The sequence below is a fragment of the Martes martes genome, assembly GCF_963455335.1.
Source record: "Martes martes genome assembly, chromosome: 13".
Classification (NCBI taxonomy): domain Eukaryota; kingdom Metazoa; phylum Chordata; class Mammalia; order Carnivora; family Mustelidae; genus Martes; species Martes martes.
Window position 1 is genome coordinate 73089183 of NC_137901.1, and position 17136 is coordinate 73106318.

General features: G+C 52.7%; 1 protein-coding gene across 4 annotated transcripts in view; it reads left to right on the forward strand.

The window, feature by feature from the left end:
- Positions 1-3851: 3851 nt before the first annotated feature.
- The window catches only part of TPST2 (tyrosylprotein sulfotransferase 2), a 47635-nt gene continuing 34350 nt past the window's right edge, over positions 3852-17136 (forward strand). The window contains exon 1 of one of the 4 annotated variants that reach the window (XM_080821262.1): positions 3852-3941. The gene's annotated coding sequence lies outside the window, so the exon portion shown is untranslated. The remainder of the gene's footprint in view (positions 3942-17136) is intronic. The other 3 variants (XM_080821261.1, XM_080821263.1, XM_080821264.1) reach the window with 3 other exon arrangements.

The following is a 17136-nucleotide window of genomic DNA, read 5'->3' on the forward strand; positions in this document are numbered from 1 at the left end:
CGAAGCCAGTCGCTTAACCAACTGAGCCATCCAGGCACCCCATTCATTTAGCTTTTTAAGAAAGATTTTATTTATTTATTTGAGAGAGAGAGAGCGTGAGTGTGGGGGGGTGTGGAGAAGGGGTAAGAAGGAGGGGAGCAGAGGGAGGGAGAGAAGCAGACTCTCCACTGAACAGGGAGCCCAGCGCGAGACTCGATCCCAGGACTCCAGGATCATGACCTGAGCCAAAGGCAGACGCTGAGCCACCAGGCGCCCCTGTTTGACTTTTGTTAACAAATTTATGAATAAACACATCATGTATCAAAAACAAGAACAAATACAAAGTACAAGCAAGTCCAAGACTGGAACATGGAAATAGGCCAGGAGAGAGAAGGATGTAAGAGTTATGGACCTGTTTTTTCTGCCATGGGTCCTCCTTCAACAAGATGTGAGCTTCTCATCACCAGGAACAGAGTTTCAGAGCTTAAAGATAAGTCACACGTTTCATCTGGAGACTGAAACTCTGAGTTTTTTACTTTCTCAGTCATGCTGATGGGCACCCTGCTGGAGGTAACCCCTGGAGCCAGACTTGGCCCCATGGCTACAGTGCCCACAGCTTTCTGGGGGGCTTCTCTTTGCTGGTTTTGACCCCGCAGGAGCTTTGCCCTAAAGGCTGGCTTCCAAATGCCATGCCAGCTGGGATGGCATCACGTTCCAACATCAGATCGCAGCTCAAGAATCTCAGAGTCACGAGCCTTGGGGGAGACAAGCATCTTGGTTATGGAATGTTCTCTCCCGTCCACCGCAACAGAGGCAAACCACCATGTTCCGGGCAACAGGGTACGGATTCCAAGTCAGCAGTGTGTATGTGTTGTGGTAGGGGGGTGTGCGGGTCGAAGGACCACCCAGAAGAGGTGGCCAGAGCCAGATGCTGAGGGACGCATAGCAACCGAGTTTTGGCAAAGGGATATTGTGCCAGGGTATCCCGAGGAACTTCTAGAGAGGTGAGCATCTCTTTAGAGCCTCGTTGTCATGACGGCCAGGCATCTGGATCAGCTATGTAATATCAGAGTGCTTTCTGAAACTTGGGTACCCACCCAGGAGGGGTGCAGGTCCTTCCAGCCGGAGAAAACAACCTGCCCCTCTATCTTAGCTTCTTCCTGTCCCCTGCAGGATCATTTCCTCCCACCACTGTCCTGAATCGGCATCTCAGCTCTGACATTTACAAGCTGTTGCCTGTGGTCAAGACAAATAACCTACGAAGCCTCTGTTTCCTCGTCTGTAGAATGGGAGTAAGCAGGTTGTTGGGAGGAATAAAGGATCAACTTGAATATAACACATATAAGGACCTTAAAGCACAGCAAGTCCCTGAATCATCATTAGCATCATCTTCTTCAACGTCAGAGCTGGAGTTTTGGAATCACATTTATGCCACATTTATTCTTCCTGCTTCTGACAAATACTGGCTGATGGCCTCCTGAGTGCTGGGGGAAAATGTCGGGGGAGAAGACAGAGAAGGCCCCCACCCGGCTGTTCACAGACTGGAGGAGCAGACAGGATGAGATCCTTCATTTGCTTTCAAAGTCACATCAGATTCCTGGGTGGCATGGGCTAGTGGCCGCCTCATCAGGACCTCCTGGGGGGCACGTAGGCTTCCTCGAGGAGGGGACAGCTAGCTTGAGACTTGCTGAGTCAGAGGGCTGATAGGAGAAGGTCCAACCTGGAAACCTGATCATCCGGTCCCTTTCCTTAGCCCCCAAACCAAGATCTGCTAACTCTGTCTTCCAGATGTTTCTGGAACCTGAACACTCCCTCCATGCCTCTGGCCCCACCCTGGGTTGGCCACCTCCCCTGGAGTACTTCAAGAGCCTCCAAAGCAGCTTCCCTGCTGTCCTGCTCTGTGGATCTTTGCGGAAAGCAAAACTAACCACGTCCTTCCCCAATGGAATACCTTCCTTGTTTCTCCATTGCTACAAGACAAAGTCCTGACTCCTTCCCACAGTCACCTGCAGCATCCAGCCCCTGCAGACCCCTCTGACCTCCTATCTCCCCCTCTCCCCACATCCTCTCCACTGCACTTCTCACAAGTCTGCATCTGAAAGGTGCTTCCTGCTGGGCCTTTGCACCTGCTGGTCTCTGTGACTGGCACACTCTTCGAGGCTTCAGGACTTAGTGTGAACACTCCTGGCCCTTCCTCCCTGGCTCATGTTAAATCCACCCATTTCCTCTTCTCCAATTAGAGGTGCCCACTTTATCGTGAATGCTTGTTGAAGGGTCTGGTTTCCCCCTTGGACGCAGGGGCCTTTGTCTTCCTGTCACGTGCAGAATCCCAGTGCCTGACACAAGGCACTCAGGAGATGCTAGCTAGAATGTTATTAAAGAAATGCTCCCTCTTCAGATGTCTTCCCTTGATCTCCATTTCTACACCCACAAAGGGCCATTAGAAAACACCCAGCAGAGGGGCACCTGGGTGGCATTTGCCCTGGGCTCTGGTCCTGATTTCAAGGTCCTGGGATTGAGCCGGAAGCCCTGAGGCTGGCTCTCTGCTCAGCAGGGTGTCTGTGTTTCCCTCTTCCTCTGCTCCTCCCCCCACTCATGTAAGCTCCCTCTCTCCCTCTCTCTCTTCAATAAACAAATAAAAGCTTTAAAAAAAAAAAAAAAGGAAAACACCCAGCAGAGTTACTATGCAGTTAGTCATACAAAGAAAGCCTCTACTATATGTACAACAAACACTATATGATGTGTGTTTTTGTTTTTGTTTTTTGTTTTTCAGTAACAGCCAGTTTCATGGGGACAGGGGATTTCATATTGTCAATCCCAACACTTTCTACATTGGAGACACTATTCACTGGACCCATGAATGAATTAATGAAGAGCTATGAGTGAATGCATGGCTAGCCAGGGGCAAATTACTTAATATCTGTATGCCTTGGTTTTCTTATCTGTGAGATGGGGATGATAATAGACCTATCACACAGGTTCTTTATAGTTTAAATATGTAAATATAGATGAAATGTTTAGATAAACGCTTCACACTTTGTGTCTGTGTTTGCTGTTATGGTTGTAAGTGTTACAGATTTATTTAAAACACACACACACAAAACTTTTCACAACGAAAGGTAAACCTGCATCCCTTCCTTCCCCTTCCTTCAATGTACATGCATGTAACGCACATATAGATCTATTATATACTCATATTACAGATGAAGAAATAGAGGTACAGAGAGGTTAAATATCTTGAGACCTACAAGCCTGTAGTTTTATTTTACTCATGTATGTCCGGGTTTCTCATCCTCAGCACAACTGACATTTCAGCCCCGGGGCGGGGGGGTGGGTAGGGAAGGGGCTGCCCTGTGTTACTGCACGATGTTTAGCAGCATCTCAGGTCTCTAGCCACTAGACACCAGTAGAACACCCCTGCACCCCAGCTGTGACAACCAAAAATGTCTTCAGATATTTTCAAATGTCCTTGGGGTGGGGCTGGGGGAGCAGGGCAAAATCAGCCCCTTCTTCAGAACCCCCGATGTCTATGAATCTGTATGATAGCCCCTCCCTCTTTTTTCCTTGTGTTACACACACAGTAGCACTCTGTCCAGGGTCTAGTCTTCTCTTACACCACTTCTTGACGACCTTCCACTTCGCTGCTTACACACAGAAGAGAACTTCTCTGAAACAGACCTGTCCCTACAGGAAGAGGGGTGAGCCGCCCGTCCTGGGGGTAAGTGAACCCGCAAAACAGGACTTCCGGGGCGGGGTCAGCTCCTGGGCCGTCCCGCCCCTTCGCGCCGTCCGGAGGCTGCCCGCGGGGGCGGGGCGGGGCCGTGCTCCGGACCCGCCCCCTCCCGACGTCACGGCGCCGCGGCCCCGCCCCCGCGCGCGGGCGCCTCCCCCTCCCCTACCGGGGCGGCTGGCCAGCCCGGAGTAGCTCCGCGCGCAGGGTCGCCTGTTAGCGCCTCTGCACGGTAGGTGGCCCTGGGGTGGCGCGTGGGGCCCGGGCCGCGGCCGTCGGCAGGGGGGCGTCTGCGGGTCGGCCTCGGGGGCCGGGGAACCCTCAGCCCGGGCGGCTTCTTCCCGGGCCCGACGCGGCTGCTGGGGCTCCGGGGCTGGGAGCTGGGCGGGAGGTGGCGCGCGCGCGGCGGGTTCGAGGATCCGCAGGCGCCGGGCGCCCCGAGCGCTGTCCACGGGGTGCGGCAGAGCCCCGGCCCCCTGACCGCTCTTCTCGCCTCGGGCCCCGCGCCCGGGCGGCGCTCAGCGCCCGTGTGTGTGTCGGGAGTGGGGGGGGGGCGGCGGCGTGTCACCGCCGTCGGGGTCCCCGGCCCCTCCGCTGCGTGCGGGGACCCCCGGGAGGGCTCCGGGACGCGCGGGGGGCGCGTGGAAGTTAACTTGCAACGCCGTGCAGTTGCGAGGCGTGTCCAGAGTGGAGGCATTGGGGGACGGAATCTCTGGCTAGGGAGGGGGCCGCCGAGAGCATGGGGTAGGGGGAGCCCTGGTGAACTTAGGGTCGCTGGGGAGGAGGAGGCGAAATTCCGCCAGAAAACCCAGGCCCGGCAAACTCCCCCTCTCAGTGTGGGCTGGACAGGAGGTGCTTGATAAAGCTGAGACTGGGAGTGGCAGCGAGGGAAGGGGGCCTTGATCACCCAGGCCTGCTTTGCCGGACTTGGCAGACTCGTTATTATGTGGAGCAGAGGTCAGGCCTGACTTTCCCACTCAAATGCCCGTCCCCTCGGGAGGAAGGGTGGGAACCCTCCAATGGAGTGCAGTGGTTACAAGGCACTGTGCCTATCATTTGTCCTCTTCCCCTTTTATAGATAGGGAAACTGAGGCTCAGAAAGGTCATGTGCCCACGGCCCTAGTAGGTCCCACAGGTAGGATGTGGCAGAGCTGAAACCCACCCTCAGACCACCTGACCTCATGTGTCATGTATGGTTGTTGCGGAGGGGAGCTGGCAAACTCCTACTCATCCTTCAGAAGCCTCAGGCAGCGCCCCATCCTGGAAGCCTTCTCTGGCACTCTGTAGGCATTGTCGGATACTTCCTGTTTTGAAACCCACAGAGGTGATTGGCCCTTTCCCTCACTCATCAACCTCCCATCCTGGGCTGTAGATGTCTCTCTCCATACCCCATGTCTTTTCCTTTCATTCAGCTGGGTGGCCTGATGGTTGGGCCAGGCTTCTGGAGTTTGGCAAATCTTGGGGTGACTCACTCTGGTTTAATAGTGATGTAGTCTGTGCGAGTCATTCCTCCTCATCCAGCCTCAGTTTCCATGACTGTGAAATTGGGTTTGAGTCATTCGTGAACCCATTTACTGTTCTGAATCCCTATTGTTCTATTATGTACTCAGTGAATGTGTCTGTATCGCCTTATTTATTAAAACCTCATGAAATCTCTTCATAGCAGCTTTACAGACAGAATTCATATATCCTACAATTCACCCTTCTAAAGCATTCAATTCAGTAGTTGTTTTTTTTTTTTCTAGGATATTCACAGAGTTGTGTAACCACCACGGCTACCTAATTCTAGAACATTTTCGTCACCCAAAAAGAAACTCTGGACCCATCCACAATCACTCCTCAATCCCTCTTTTCCCAGCCCCTGGCAACCACTAATGTATTTTCCGCCTCTATGAATTTGCCTGTGCTGGACGTTTCTTGTAAACAGAGTCATGCACAATGTGGCCTTTGGTGACTGGTGGCTTTCACTTAGGAGGATTCTGAGGTCCGTCCATGTGGCTGTGTGTAGCAGTTCTTACTTTTTTTTTAACTTAAAAAAAAAAAAAAGATTTATTTATTTATTTATTTATTTATTTGAGAGAGAGAGAGAGAACATGAGTGGGGGCAGGGCCAGGGGGAGGGGAAGCAGACTCCCTGCTGAACGTGGAGCCAGACGAGGGCTTGATATCAGGACCCAGACTTCATGACCTGAGCTGAAACCCAGAGTCAGACACCGAACTGACTGAGCCATCCAGGCCCCCTTGGTATTTCATTACCTTTTATTTTTTAAGTTTTTTTTTTCTTAATTTTAATTCCAGTTTAGTTAACATACAGTGTTCTATTTGTTTCATTAATTGTGCTTCCTTACCTTTTAATGGCTGATTAATGCTCCATTGCATGGGTATGCAATTCTCAGCTGGTGGACATTTGGGTTATTTCTACCTTTCGGGGGTTGTGATAACTGCCGCTGTGAACATCCGTGTACCAGTCTGTGTGTGCCCCTGTGTTTTCAGTTCTCCCTAGTATATCCCTGAGAGTGGAATTGCTGGATCGGCTGGTAATTCTGTGTTTAACCTTTTGAAGAAGTGCCAGGTTCCCAGAGCAGCTGCCCCATTTTATAATCTCACCAGCAGCGGAGGAGGGTACCGATCATCTTAAATAAATGTAGTCTGCAAAGCAGTTATAGTCTTTGAAATCACTGGCTTTGATGTGCTCGTTATAAATTATTTTCCAATACGCATCAAGTTAAATGCCTCATTAGCAGAATAAGGAGTGTCCTGCAGGTCACCGGGCGCATCTCTGGGACCACCAGGGACAAAATTGCTGAAGGCATTCTCCTGGGCTCTGTGCAGATGGGTGGGGGGCACTGAGGGGCCGAGGGACTTGCAGTGCCCGCCCCGGTACCTGGTGGAGCCTTTTAGGAACCTGTGCATGGGAGGAGGGAAGAGAGTGGGAACTGCCCAGACCTTCCCACCCAAGGCCAGCTGCAGAGGTCAGTCCCTCAGTGGTGAAAAGGGAGTCTGGTCCTGCCCGGGGCCTCAGCCCGGCCACCTTTGCTCATTCTGAAGGTGACCTCCCCTGGCGGCCATGTGGGGTGGGCCATCTGAGCAGCCTCAGGGACCCATTGCTTGTTTCAACAGATGCCACCTCCCCGCTGCCTCTGCCCCCAGACCTGAGACCTGCAGTCCTGAGTTACACAGGTCCCATTGGTGCCCCTAGGGATGACATGCAGACATCCCCTCCCTTCTCTTGGCATCGCCCCCATGCCTGGGACCCCACCTCTTCTGCCATGCTCTTTCCCTTCTGTGAGAGTGAAGCTGCCTGGGGGAGAGCCCAGGTCAGAGCACGGCATTTTCACTGAAGAACCAAGTTTCTTGAAGGTCACCCGTTCCTCCTTATGTTCTTAAGCCTATCGTGTGTTGGTTCTGGAACTGAACCCTGCATCCCTCGGTGCATTCTGGGTTCCCGTCGAGCAGCCTCATCCTACCTGGGCAGCTGCTGTTTGGGATGGTCATTGAGATGGGCCTCTGACACCTGTCGCCAGCCCCTCCTGCCTTTATTCATTTGTGCATACTTTCCCTCCCTTGTCCTTGTAAAACCAAGCATTCCTGGGTAGCCTGGGGAAATGGAATAAGGGTTCAGGAGACTAGGCAAGAGTCTCTGGGCCTCAGTGTATCCTGCTGGGGAAATGGGTGTGGACCGAGTCAGAACTTGAATCTAGTGCCGCCTTGGGATTGGTAAGGCTGTCAAAACAATGATAACATTATTGACGTGGCTTTGTGAACGGATTCGCAGTAAGAGAGGTGGGTCAGCAGTGGCTGATGATAGCAATTTGAGAGCCCGGGCATGGCTCTGTGGCCCTGCAGAAACTTGTCTGGGTAACAGCATCTCCCCCCCACCCCCTCCCCGCCCCCTGCCCCCAGCAACCTGTTCCTGCCATCTGCAAGGCCCCTTCTCTGTGCTCTGCAGCTATGCATTCACCTTGTCTGGGGCCACTCTGGAGAAGGTTCTGAGATGCCTGCACCCTCCCATGGCCCTTCTCTGGTCTCTTCCACCCTGAGTTGTGGCATGAGGAGGATTCATGGGAATAATTCATTGAGAACAGCCCGTGAGGTGGGCTGAGCCCCAGAAATGGCAGGGAAGGACAGCTGAGGGTGGTGCCCACCTGCCCTGGGGAGGAGCTTCATGTCATCCCGTGTGCGCAGATGGTGGGAGGCAAGCACAGGGCAGCCAGTCTGTCTGCCAAGTGCATTCGTGCATCCACCAGACTTTTGACCGGGCTGCTGTGGCTAGAAAGCAGGCATGGTGGCAGCGTGCACGCTCAGGGGCTCGCGTCTCCATCCGAATCCTGTTGTTCCACTCAGCCGGTGTGCATTTGTGTTCCCTGGCTGCCCTCCCGCTGCATCAGTTTTCCCATCTGTAGAACAGAGGTGCAGATACGACCAGCCTCCTCGATTGGACGAGAGCGGACAGGGCTCTAGTGCTTACCTTGTTGCGAGGTAGAATGTGACGCCAACTCAGGGTCAGGTGGGCTGCTGGAGCCTTGAGCGACGCGTGTCCGTTGGGGAGCCTCAGCTTCCCCATCTGTCAAAAGGCGATAATTACAACTGATCCCCCCAGAGCTCACCAGACTCGAGGCAGTGTTCTTGGCGCTCTGTGTACATGAACTCGTTTGATCCTCCTAGTGCCCATAGGAATTGGACAAGCTGAGACACGGAGAGGTGAAGTCACTTGCACAAGGGCATCTCGCTAGGAAGTGGGAGAGACAGGATTTGAATCCAGAGTCTGCACTCCTAATTACCATCTTACTCCCCCTGGATACCCTGTCTTAATGCCCAACACATAGAAAATACTCAGAAGGTGTCGGTTATTATTACTGTATTGTCATATACTGTTACAAACTGCTATGTATTATTAATGCACGTTTATCCCTTTCCCTGCCCGTTTGTCTACACTCCATCCTGGATGACAGAACAAGCAGGGTTCTGGCTTGTGAAGTCCAGATTCCTACCCCCCAACCCTGATCCCTCCCCTCCCTCCCATTCCCCCCCACTCTTCTGAGCAGTTGGGGCTGGCTATGGGCTGGTAGGTAGCTGAGTCCCAGCTGGGCTTCCTGTGTGACATTGGGCGAGGTGCTTTCTCTCTCTGAGACTCAGTTTCCCCACCTATGAAATGGGCAAGTTGGACTGTAACAAGCTGCCAGCTGATGCCTTTTACCCACAGGATGGTTCCTATTTAGCTCTCATGGTATTTTATTTTAAATTGAGCCAACATTTGATTATTTGTAGAGAATCATCCAATTTCCCACTTCTTTTGGGAACTCAGGAGCCTGGGCCAAACTGGAGTGGCCTGAAGCTCCCCCTTAAATGTCCTGGGCTCTCCTGATCATTGTGGTCCTCAGCACACCATTTCCCACCATTGCATGTGTGAATGGTCTGGCCCCAAGGGCCCTCTGGTCCAGTACAGGTTTTCAGGGCTCTGAGAACACCATGGGCCTGCCTGGGTGGGTGTCACGTGAACACACAGTTCATTGCTTTAAAAACAAAGATTTTTAACCCCTGGTTTCCACTCTCGTCAAGAGTCCTTCCAGCTCTCCTTTTCTAGGACATTGGAAGTTGTCTGAGGCCTCCCGATACCTAGTCTGCCCCTAGAAGCCTCAAGGCTTTCGATACATTGGGAGCTTGTCCCCATTCCACGTTCCCTGGGTGGGAAGCCCCTGTCTCTGGGCCCCAGGGCCCCACTTTACCTGGTTCAGGTCTCCACATAACCCACAGTGAGATACTCGGGGCCCGCAGAGGTCCCTGTGCCGTGGTGAGTGTGTGTCTGTGTCCCAGCGTATCTACACCAGCTGCACAGCTCCGGGAACGCCATCCCATACACTTTCTCTGTCCTTGCAAGGGATCAGGGGGCCATTTGTGACTGACCACTCCATTTCCTGGAAACTGAGGCTCAGAGACCATTGAGTCACTTGCCCTGAGGTCACACAGGCCTGATGTGACAGCAGTACAAATTTGAACTCAGATCTGCCCCAGCTCTAGAGGCCACCCGTGGCAGTCCCCCATCCATCCTGCACAGAAATCACTGAGGACTGCCCTCCATGGGTATCTGCAGCCCCAGCACCTGGCACTGGGCCTGGGTCACCGAACTCCTTGTAGAAAGGAATGTGTAGAAGTTTCTTGGCTAGATGCTGGGGTGCAGGTCCCATTTTTCCTGGAGTTTACTCTCCAGTGGAGGCATCAGACGAGAAAAAAGTCAACCACACCTCTCACCTCGGTGCCTGCCTGGAAAGTTGGCAAACTACAGCGCCTGGGGCCGAGTCTGGCCCACTGCTTGTTTTTGTGCATAAAGTTTTATTGGAATACAACCACACTCATTTATTTCCATTCTGTCTGGGCCTGCTTCTGTACTACAGGACAGAGTTTCATGGTTCTGCCAGAGACCATGAGGTCCAACAAAATTGAAAATATTTATTGCTGGGGCCTTTACAGAAAGTCTGGCAACCCCTGATCTGATTATCTCTTGGGTCCCTTTAAGTTATAATATTTTGTAAGGTGATAGTAAAATAGTAATATTTGAATGCCTGCTGGATACTTGGCTCTTGGGGCTTCTGCCTGAAACTTTCCCACACAGCTCAGAGAAGGTTTTGTTTTGATTTCGACTGTTCCATGGGCATCAGGGGGCCTTCGCTTCTTTTTTTAGTCTGTTCTTGCATTTAGTCAACGAAGGGGGCTATGCCGGGTCCTGCGAGGATGTGAGGAATGTCTGACCCTGTGCATTGCTGTGGAGAAGAGAGCAGGCCAGAGAGGTCGTACAGGTGCTAAGTGCTTTGGGGGATACTGGTACAGGGATATGAGACAGTCAGGGAAGGCTTCCTGGAGGTGGGCGGGGGGAGTACAAATTGTGCCAGTAGGAGTTATCTGGGTAGAGAGGGCAGGAAAGGTGTTCCAGGGGGAGGGAACCACAGGTGCAAAAGTTGGGAACCGTGTGACCCCGTGGCCTGGCAGGTCTGCTAGAATTCATGGCTCAGACTTCCGGAAGTTTGATGTGCCCGTGGGGGTGGAGTGGGGTGTTAATATTGGAGGTCAGCAGGAGTTGAGTCACAACACAGGGTCCAGTGCCACCCTGGAGGACCCGGATTTCCCCTGGAGAATGAGAGTTTCCTCTCCAGGTCTCCTCCTAGCCTTTGTTGACTCCCAGGAGAGTCACCGCTGGGCGCTAACCTAGCACTTCTCTCCGAGCTCCTGTTGTTTAACGCGGAGCACACCCCTGCTAGGTTCCTCCTCCCCCGCCATCCCCACCTCCCCCTGGGCTCCCTGGGTGGCTGCCCCCAGCTAGGAGGCTGAAAGATCACTTCCTTTGCATTTATTTTTGCAGTTTCTTTTTAATTAGGGCATGTTTTTCATTTAAGCCAGTGGGTTCTAGTTTCCTTTGAAAATGTTCTAGTAATATTGAAGCCATTGAACAAAAGTATAAAACAGGTGAGAGTCATGGGGAAGGTGGCCTTCAGCAGGTGGGAATCTGGGCAGCCCTGTGACAGGGGGTGGGGCTCACAGAGGCCAGGCTGGCAAGTGACCTTCCTCTTAAGGTTCTGTTCCTCCCTGAAGCCCCAGGAGCCTGGACTGCAGGATAGTGAAGGACACGGGCTGCGGTTCCGGTTCCAGGCTGTTGCTGCTCCCCCACCTCGTTCCTGCTCCCTGCGTCTGGTTGGGTCTCTATTTTTGTCTTTTCCCGTCTCCTTCCCATCCCTATCTCCCTCTGCTCAGGTCTCTCCGACTGTCTCCTCCATCACTATCTCTCTCTATCTCTGGCAGGCTGGCTGGCTCTCTCCATCTGTTTGTCTTCTCCCTCCCCCACTGGCACTACTTCCCCTCCACCCCCCCACCTCCCCACTCCCCCACCCCCGCTCTTCCTTTATCTCATTAGAAACTCTCTGTCCCACTTCCTTTGGCTGTGAGTGACATCCTGCCCCCAGAACCTTCGGAACCGAACCTACACAGAGCGCGAGGACTCCGTGATCACCTGGCCTTGGGTGGGAGTAGGCATGGGAGTAGGTGGTGTGCAGAGGCTGGGCAGGGAGGCGGAGGCCCAGGGAGGTCTGGAGGCCGCCCCCCTACAACAGCCCCTCCCCTGGGGCCCCTAGTACAGGGGTGGGGGCCCCCAGAGGGCAGGCCCCAGGGCTGTTGGGGAGGCAGTAGAACAGGAAGCCTGGGTTGGCAGGGGGCTGAGTGCAGCTTTGAGTTTAACTTGGTTTGGGGGCTCAGCAGGGGGCTGTTACCTGGGGTGGAGATGTTGGTCACCCTGCCTCTGGGGACTCGCCCTGAGTCCACACACAGCAGGTGCATGGCCAGGGTGGGTCATTGCCTTCGCCTTTCCTTCTGTCTCAGTGGCCCTGGGCTCCCAGGGGCAGGCCCCATGCTGTGTTCCCGGCTCTACTGGGACACACAGTAGGTCGACAGTGCACATTTGTTGGCGAATTTGGGGGATCCTAGCAATAGTAGAAAATGAGTCCAGCCTCTTCCTTTCACAGAGGCCTCAGAGACTGAGGCTCAGCGAGGGGAGGTGATTTGCTTGGGTCATGAAAATGGATTTGGAGTTACAGAGCAGGTCTGGGTTCCCCAAGGTAGATGCCGTGTGGGGAGAGCCTTTAGCTGGTAGGTGCTCCGGTGGCCCTCTGTGGGTGTCCTGTGAACACCCACTCCTAGGTGGGGCACTGGGCTTTGAGGCTGGCTCCTTATAACCCGCCTGCTGGGGGAGTCTGGGCAGGTTCCTCCCCTGAGATCCTTGGGCGGGGGGTGGGGGGGTATCTCTACTTACCCTCCAGGGGAATGAAGCACAAGGATCCTGAGACTAGCATAGGGGATCAGGTCAGTGGGGTCAGAGGTCGCTTGCTCTCAGGCAGGGGCGGTGGCTGCCTTGACCTTGGGAGCCTCAGTGTTCTGGTTAGATGTTGCCTGTTCTATCTTGGGTCACGAGGATACCATTATATCACAAGGTCTTCTGTGCCTTAGCTGGGAAAACCCAAAAGGAGAAGAGATGGCTCCCGCCCTCAAAAGCCTTCACTAGCATCCTATTGCCTTCGAAGGAGTTGGGGGAGCCCCTTCTCATGGCACTCGAGGCCCCAAGATCTGGTCGCCACCCTCCTCTCCTGCCTCCCTCCCCTCTTGAACAGGTAAAGGGCAATGCTGCACCCCATACCCAGAATCCACAACCCCCCCCATCGCTCATTCAGCAGGTCTAGAAGGGGAGCTGCCAGTGCTGGTCTGGGAACCCAGTTTGGGAACCACTGTGGTAGAGGTTAAGCATACTCTAAAAACCCGACAGTGTAGGAGCAAAACCCTGCTCCCCCACACGCTACCTTTGAGCACTCAGACCGGGACTTGAACTGCTCTGTGCCTCAGTTTCCTCGTCTATGAAATGGGATAATAACTGCACCGTTCTGACAGATCAGTTGTGAGGATGGATTGGACTAGTACACTAGTACATGTGCAAATTGTGCTCCTAACCGCCTCCCCCGCCCCCCCCCCCACCTGGAACGGTGTCTGGGGGGGAAGTTAGCAGTACCTGCGCCTTTTCTATTATTACTGTTCTTGCTATGGTTATTTTTATAACCCCACCGCAACCTTGACACTGTTGCGCTCATAGTGAATCCTTTGCCACTCTTGATTCCCGGTGCGCTTGGATGCCTCTGGGCCTCTGTGCTCAAGCTCCTCCCTCGCTCATCCTCTGCTCCTGTCCCCATGCCTGGCGTCCTTCTCAGATTCCTGCCTGACCACCATCCCCCACCCCTCCGCTCCCCATCCTGCCTCAGCCAGAATCCACAGCCCCTTCCTCCGGCCTTCTTGGTCACGTGACTTACTTATTCCCCTGATCCAGCTGTCTCCTTTCATTCTGCCCGTTATCCAGTTACTAGAGTGTCCATTTCCTGGGCTGATCCACAGACTTCTCCAGATCTGACTTCTTGGGGCTGCCAGTGCGTGGCAGGTTCCTAATGGGGCTGGGAGTGACAGGCACAGCCAGACACGTGGGTGGAAGCCCCCGTACTGGAGGGCGCAGATGCCCAGGTGTGTGCTCCTTCATTGAAAGGTGATAACTCACTTACAGTCACTTTGCCCAGCTGTTCTCTTTAGGGACCTTCTCCACCTGGGACTGGGGTCAGAGAGCCCAGATGAAAGTGAGGACTCCAGCTGCACCTGCCTCCAGGCACTCAGTTCCCAGGTCCCTGAATCCCTAAGACTTGCCGGGTCCTGGGCAAACAGGCGCACGTTTACCTTTTTGCGTGTGGTGTCCCTGAAAACTCACAGTGACGCGAGGCAGGCATCGTGAGGAGCCCTGATACAGTGGGAAGATGAGGTCTTCTGAGTCAGACACATGGAGTCAGAATGCCAGCTGGCTGGTGCCCAAGCTGTGAGACCTTGGGCCAGTTACTTCCCCTCTCTGGGCCCCAGCTTCCTCACCTGTAAAACGGAGATCACAGTCGTGACCATCTGTTGGGTTACTGGGAAGATGATAGATAATAAGGTTTTCTGGGGCCGGAGACATAGAGATGGTCGGTAATTCACAGCGATAGGGATTATGTTGTTCACCTATTTCACAGATGAGGAAACAGGCTCAGAGAAGTTCAGGGACTGTCTCCCGAGCTGACCCTCTTCCTGCTGATGTCCAGGCAAGTCTGCAGATAGAAGTACTTTCCAGCAAGGTCCCCGGCGTCCTTGGGGCCCAAACCATTTTCCTGTAGGAAAAGACTGTTCACTCCCTCCCTCTGAATCTGGAGTCCCCCCTCCAACTCTCCCCCAGAAGACAGTGAACGCTGACGAGCTGCCCCTTCTTCCTCATGGCTTATGATATGTTAAGTGTTCTTGAACAGCTCTTGAGTTTGAAACCGTGGCACTTCTCCCTGCTTGGTGAGTAGGTGAGGGAGGACCCTCTTCTGGTCGGGGGCTGGGTTTGTCTGAGACGGAGACAGGGGCAGGTTGAAGTGTCAGTAAACTAGATGCCCAGGTAGGTACAGCCCCAGAACCAAGCATGCTAATTGTGTGCCTGACCCCCTACACCCTCCTCCTTGATTGAACCATAAAAAAAGGTGTAGGCCTTCTTATCTGGGGACATTACCTCCTGCAAATGGTTATTGCTCGCTTTGTTCCTGGTCAGGCCTTTCCACTGTTTGGCCATCGGCCATTGCAAAACCTCCACAACAAAGAAGTGGAAGGTAATGCAATCAAAAAAGCCCTGCCTGTAAGCTGCAACCGGGAGCAGGGGAAGGCGGAAGTTAGCCAAAGACCTTGTGAGTGGAATATATGGAACAACCTGGCTCTTTTGTAAGCCAAAAAAATACATGGGAACAACCTGACCTTTTTGTAAGAGTTGGCTTCCCACGTAGAAAACTCATTTCCACGCCTTTGGGGCAGGAGTGCGAGTGCTTAGCTGGGTCCAGCCATCTTCGTGTAAGGCTTTGGAGATCAGTTTTACTTAGTCTTACCGAAACATTCAAAAAGGAAAAAGCATCCTGGGGCCCGGGAGAAGACTACGGAGTGGTAAGTAGGCAGAGGTCAAAAGAGCCTACTGTGTATTTGTATTTTGGGGGTCAGGTAAATGGAAAGTCTGGAATCACATTGCCTTCAGGTATAGCTGGATCCAGGTACTCCAGCATATCAGGATATGTCTCAGATGGGCTTTCTTCGTTGGTGGCTTCATTCTCAGGCATGCTCTCCCCAGTAACACCTCTGGGCATACATCTTCCTACCAGTAGCAGTCTTGGCTGCAAGAGAGCCATTTCTCTAGTAATTCTTGCAAATCCTCGGATTGACTCCTCTTCACCCACCTGGGGTCTTGTGCCTATGCATGAACGTGTACCCTTGTATTGACCAGCCCTCCGTCACTGGTCCTGGGCATGGGATCAGCCCCATCCTGGTCACAAGGACTGATCCCAGAAGATGAGAGAATGCATGCTTGGCGGGCAGTTTGACAGATATCCATACTAGTGGCGGGGCAGAAATAAAAGGGAGAGGGAGGATTTCTACCCTGGAGGGAAAAGTGGAGGCAGGCGCCATCATTCATTGAGCATTTACTCTGCTCCATTATGGTATTAAGGCCTTTATGTGTACTTAGTTGCTGTTTGCCTTTTACGGGTAAGAAAATGAGGCTTGGGGAGGCTAAGCGATTTACCTAAGCTATTACCAAAGCTAATAGGGAAAAATTCAGACTCAGGTCCATCTTCCTGCAAAACCCATTCTTTCACCACTCCCTGATACCTGAGGACACTTACCAATCAACAAATTGAGCTGGAAAAATAAAATCTGAATGCCTGGGGGTGTGCCAGGCTCTGTGTTAAGGGTGGGAATACAAAAAAGAAAAATTTTATTTCATTTTATTTTATTTTTTAAAGATTTTATTTATTTATTTGACACAGAGAGAGAGAGATCACAACTAGGCAGAGAGGCAGGCAGAGACAGAGAGGGGGAAACAGGCTCCCTGCGGAGCAGAGAGCCCGACAAAAGAGAAAAATTTTAAAAGCAAGGCAGATTCCCTCAGCCCATAAGCTCTCCATAGTCAAGTGTGGGAGACGAAGGGGCAAATAGCAGTTACTACAGAGAATGATGAAGGGTAGGTAGAGGGGAATGTGAGACATAAGAGGTGTTTAATCTAATCTGGGTGTTCATGGAAGGTTTCCTGGAAAAGGTGATGCTTGAGCCGAGGTGATAACAAGCCAAGATAAAGTAGGGCATATAGGTACGTGTTAGATAGGACTCTTGATTGATAAAGAAACCCAGCTCCCATGGAATTAAGCAAAGAACTACGTTTATTGGCTCATAACTAAAAAGTTGAGGGGTAGGTATGGCTTCAGGCATGGCTGGATCCAGGAGCTCAACTAATGTCAGGGAGCCACAGCTCCATCTTTTGGTTCCATCTTCTTAGATTGGCTTCTTAGGCTCCACAGGTGGTAACCGGAGATGTCCCTGTACCTTCAACCCCACACCCTACCTGCTTAGCCTCCCCAGAAGTTCCTGTGGAAGTCTCTAGCTGACTTCATTGACCTAGAATGAGTTATGTATCCATCCCTAAGCTAACACTGTGGCCTGGGAACAGAACATGGTAATTTTTCAGGCCGAGGGCACATGTCCACGCCTAGAGTCTGAGGTAGACGAAGAAAATGGTTAGGAAAATCAGGGGTATGTGGCATCCATTGGGTTGATAGATGTTCCATTTGTCTGGAGCTCAAGAGGGTGATCACGAGACCCCCCCACAAGCCATGTGGAGAAACGCATTCTGAAGTGCCTGGGTGGCTCAGTTGGTAAGAGTCCCACTCATAATTTTGGCTCTGGTCATGATCTCAGGGTCGTGAGATCTAGTCTTGCCTCTGGCTCTGTGCTGGGCATGGAGCCTGCTTAAGATCTCTCTCTCCCTCTCTCCCTTTGCCCCTCCCCACCTTCTTTCTCTCCTCTCCTTTAAAA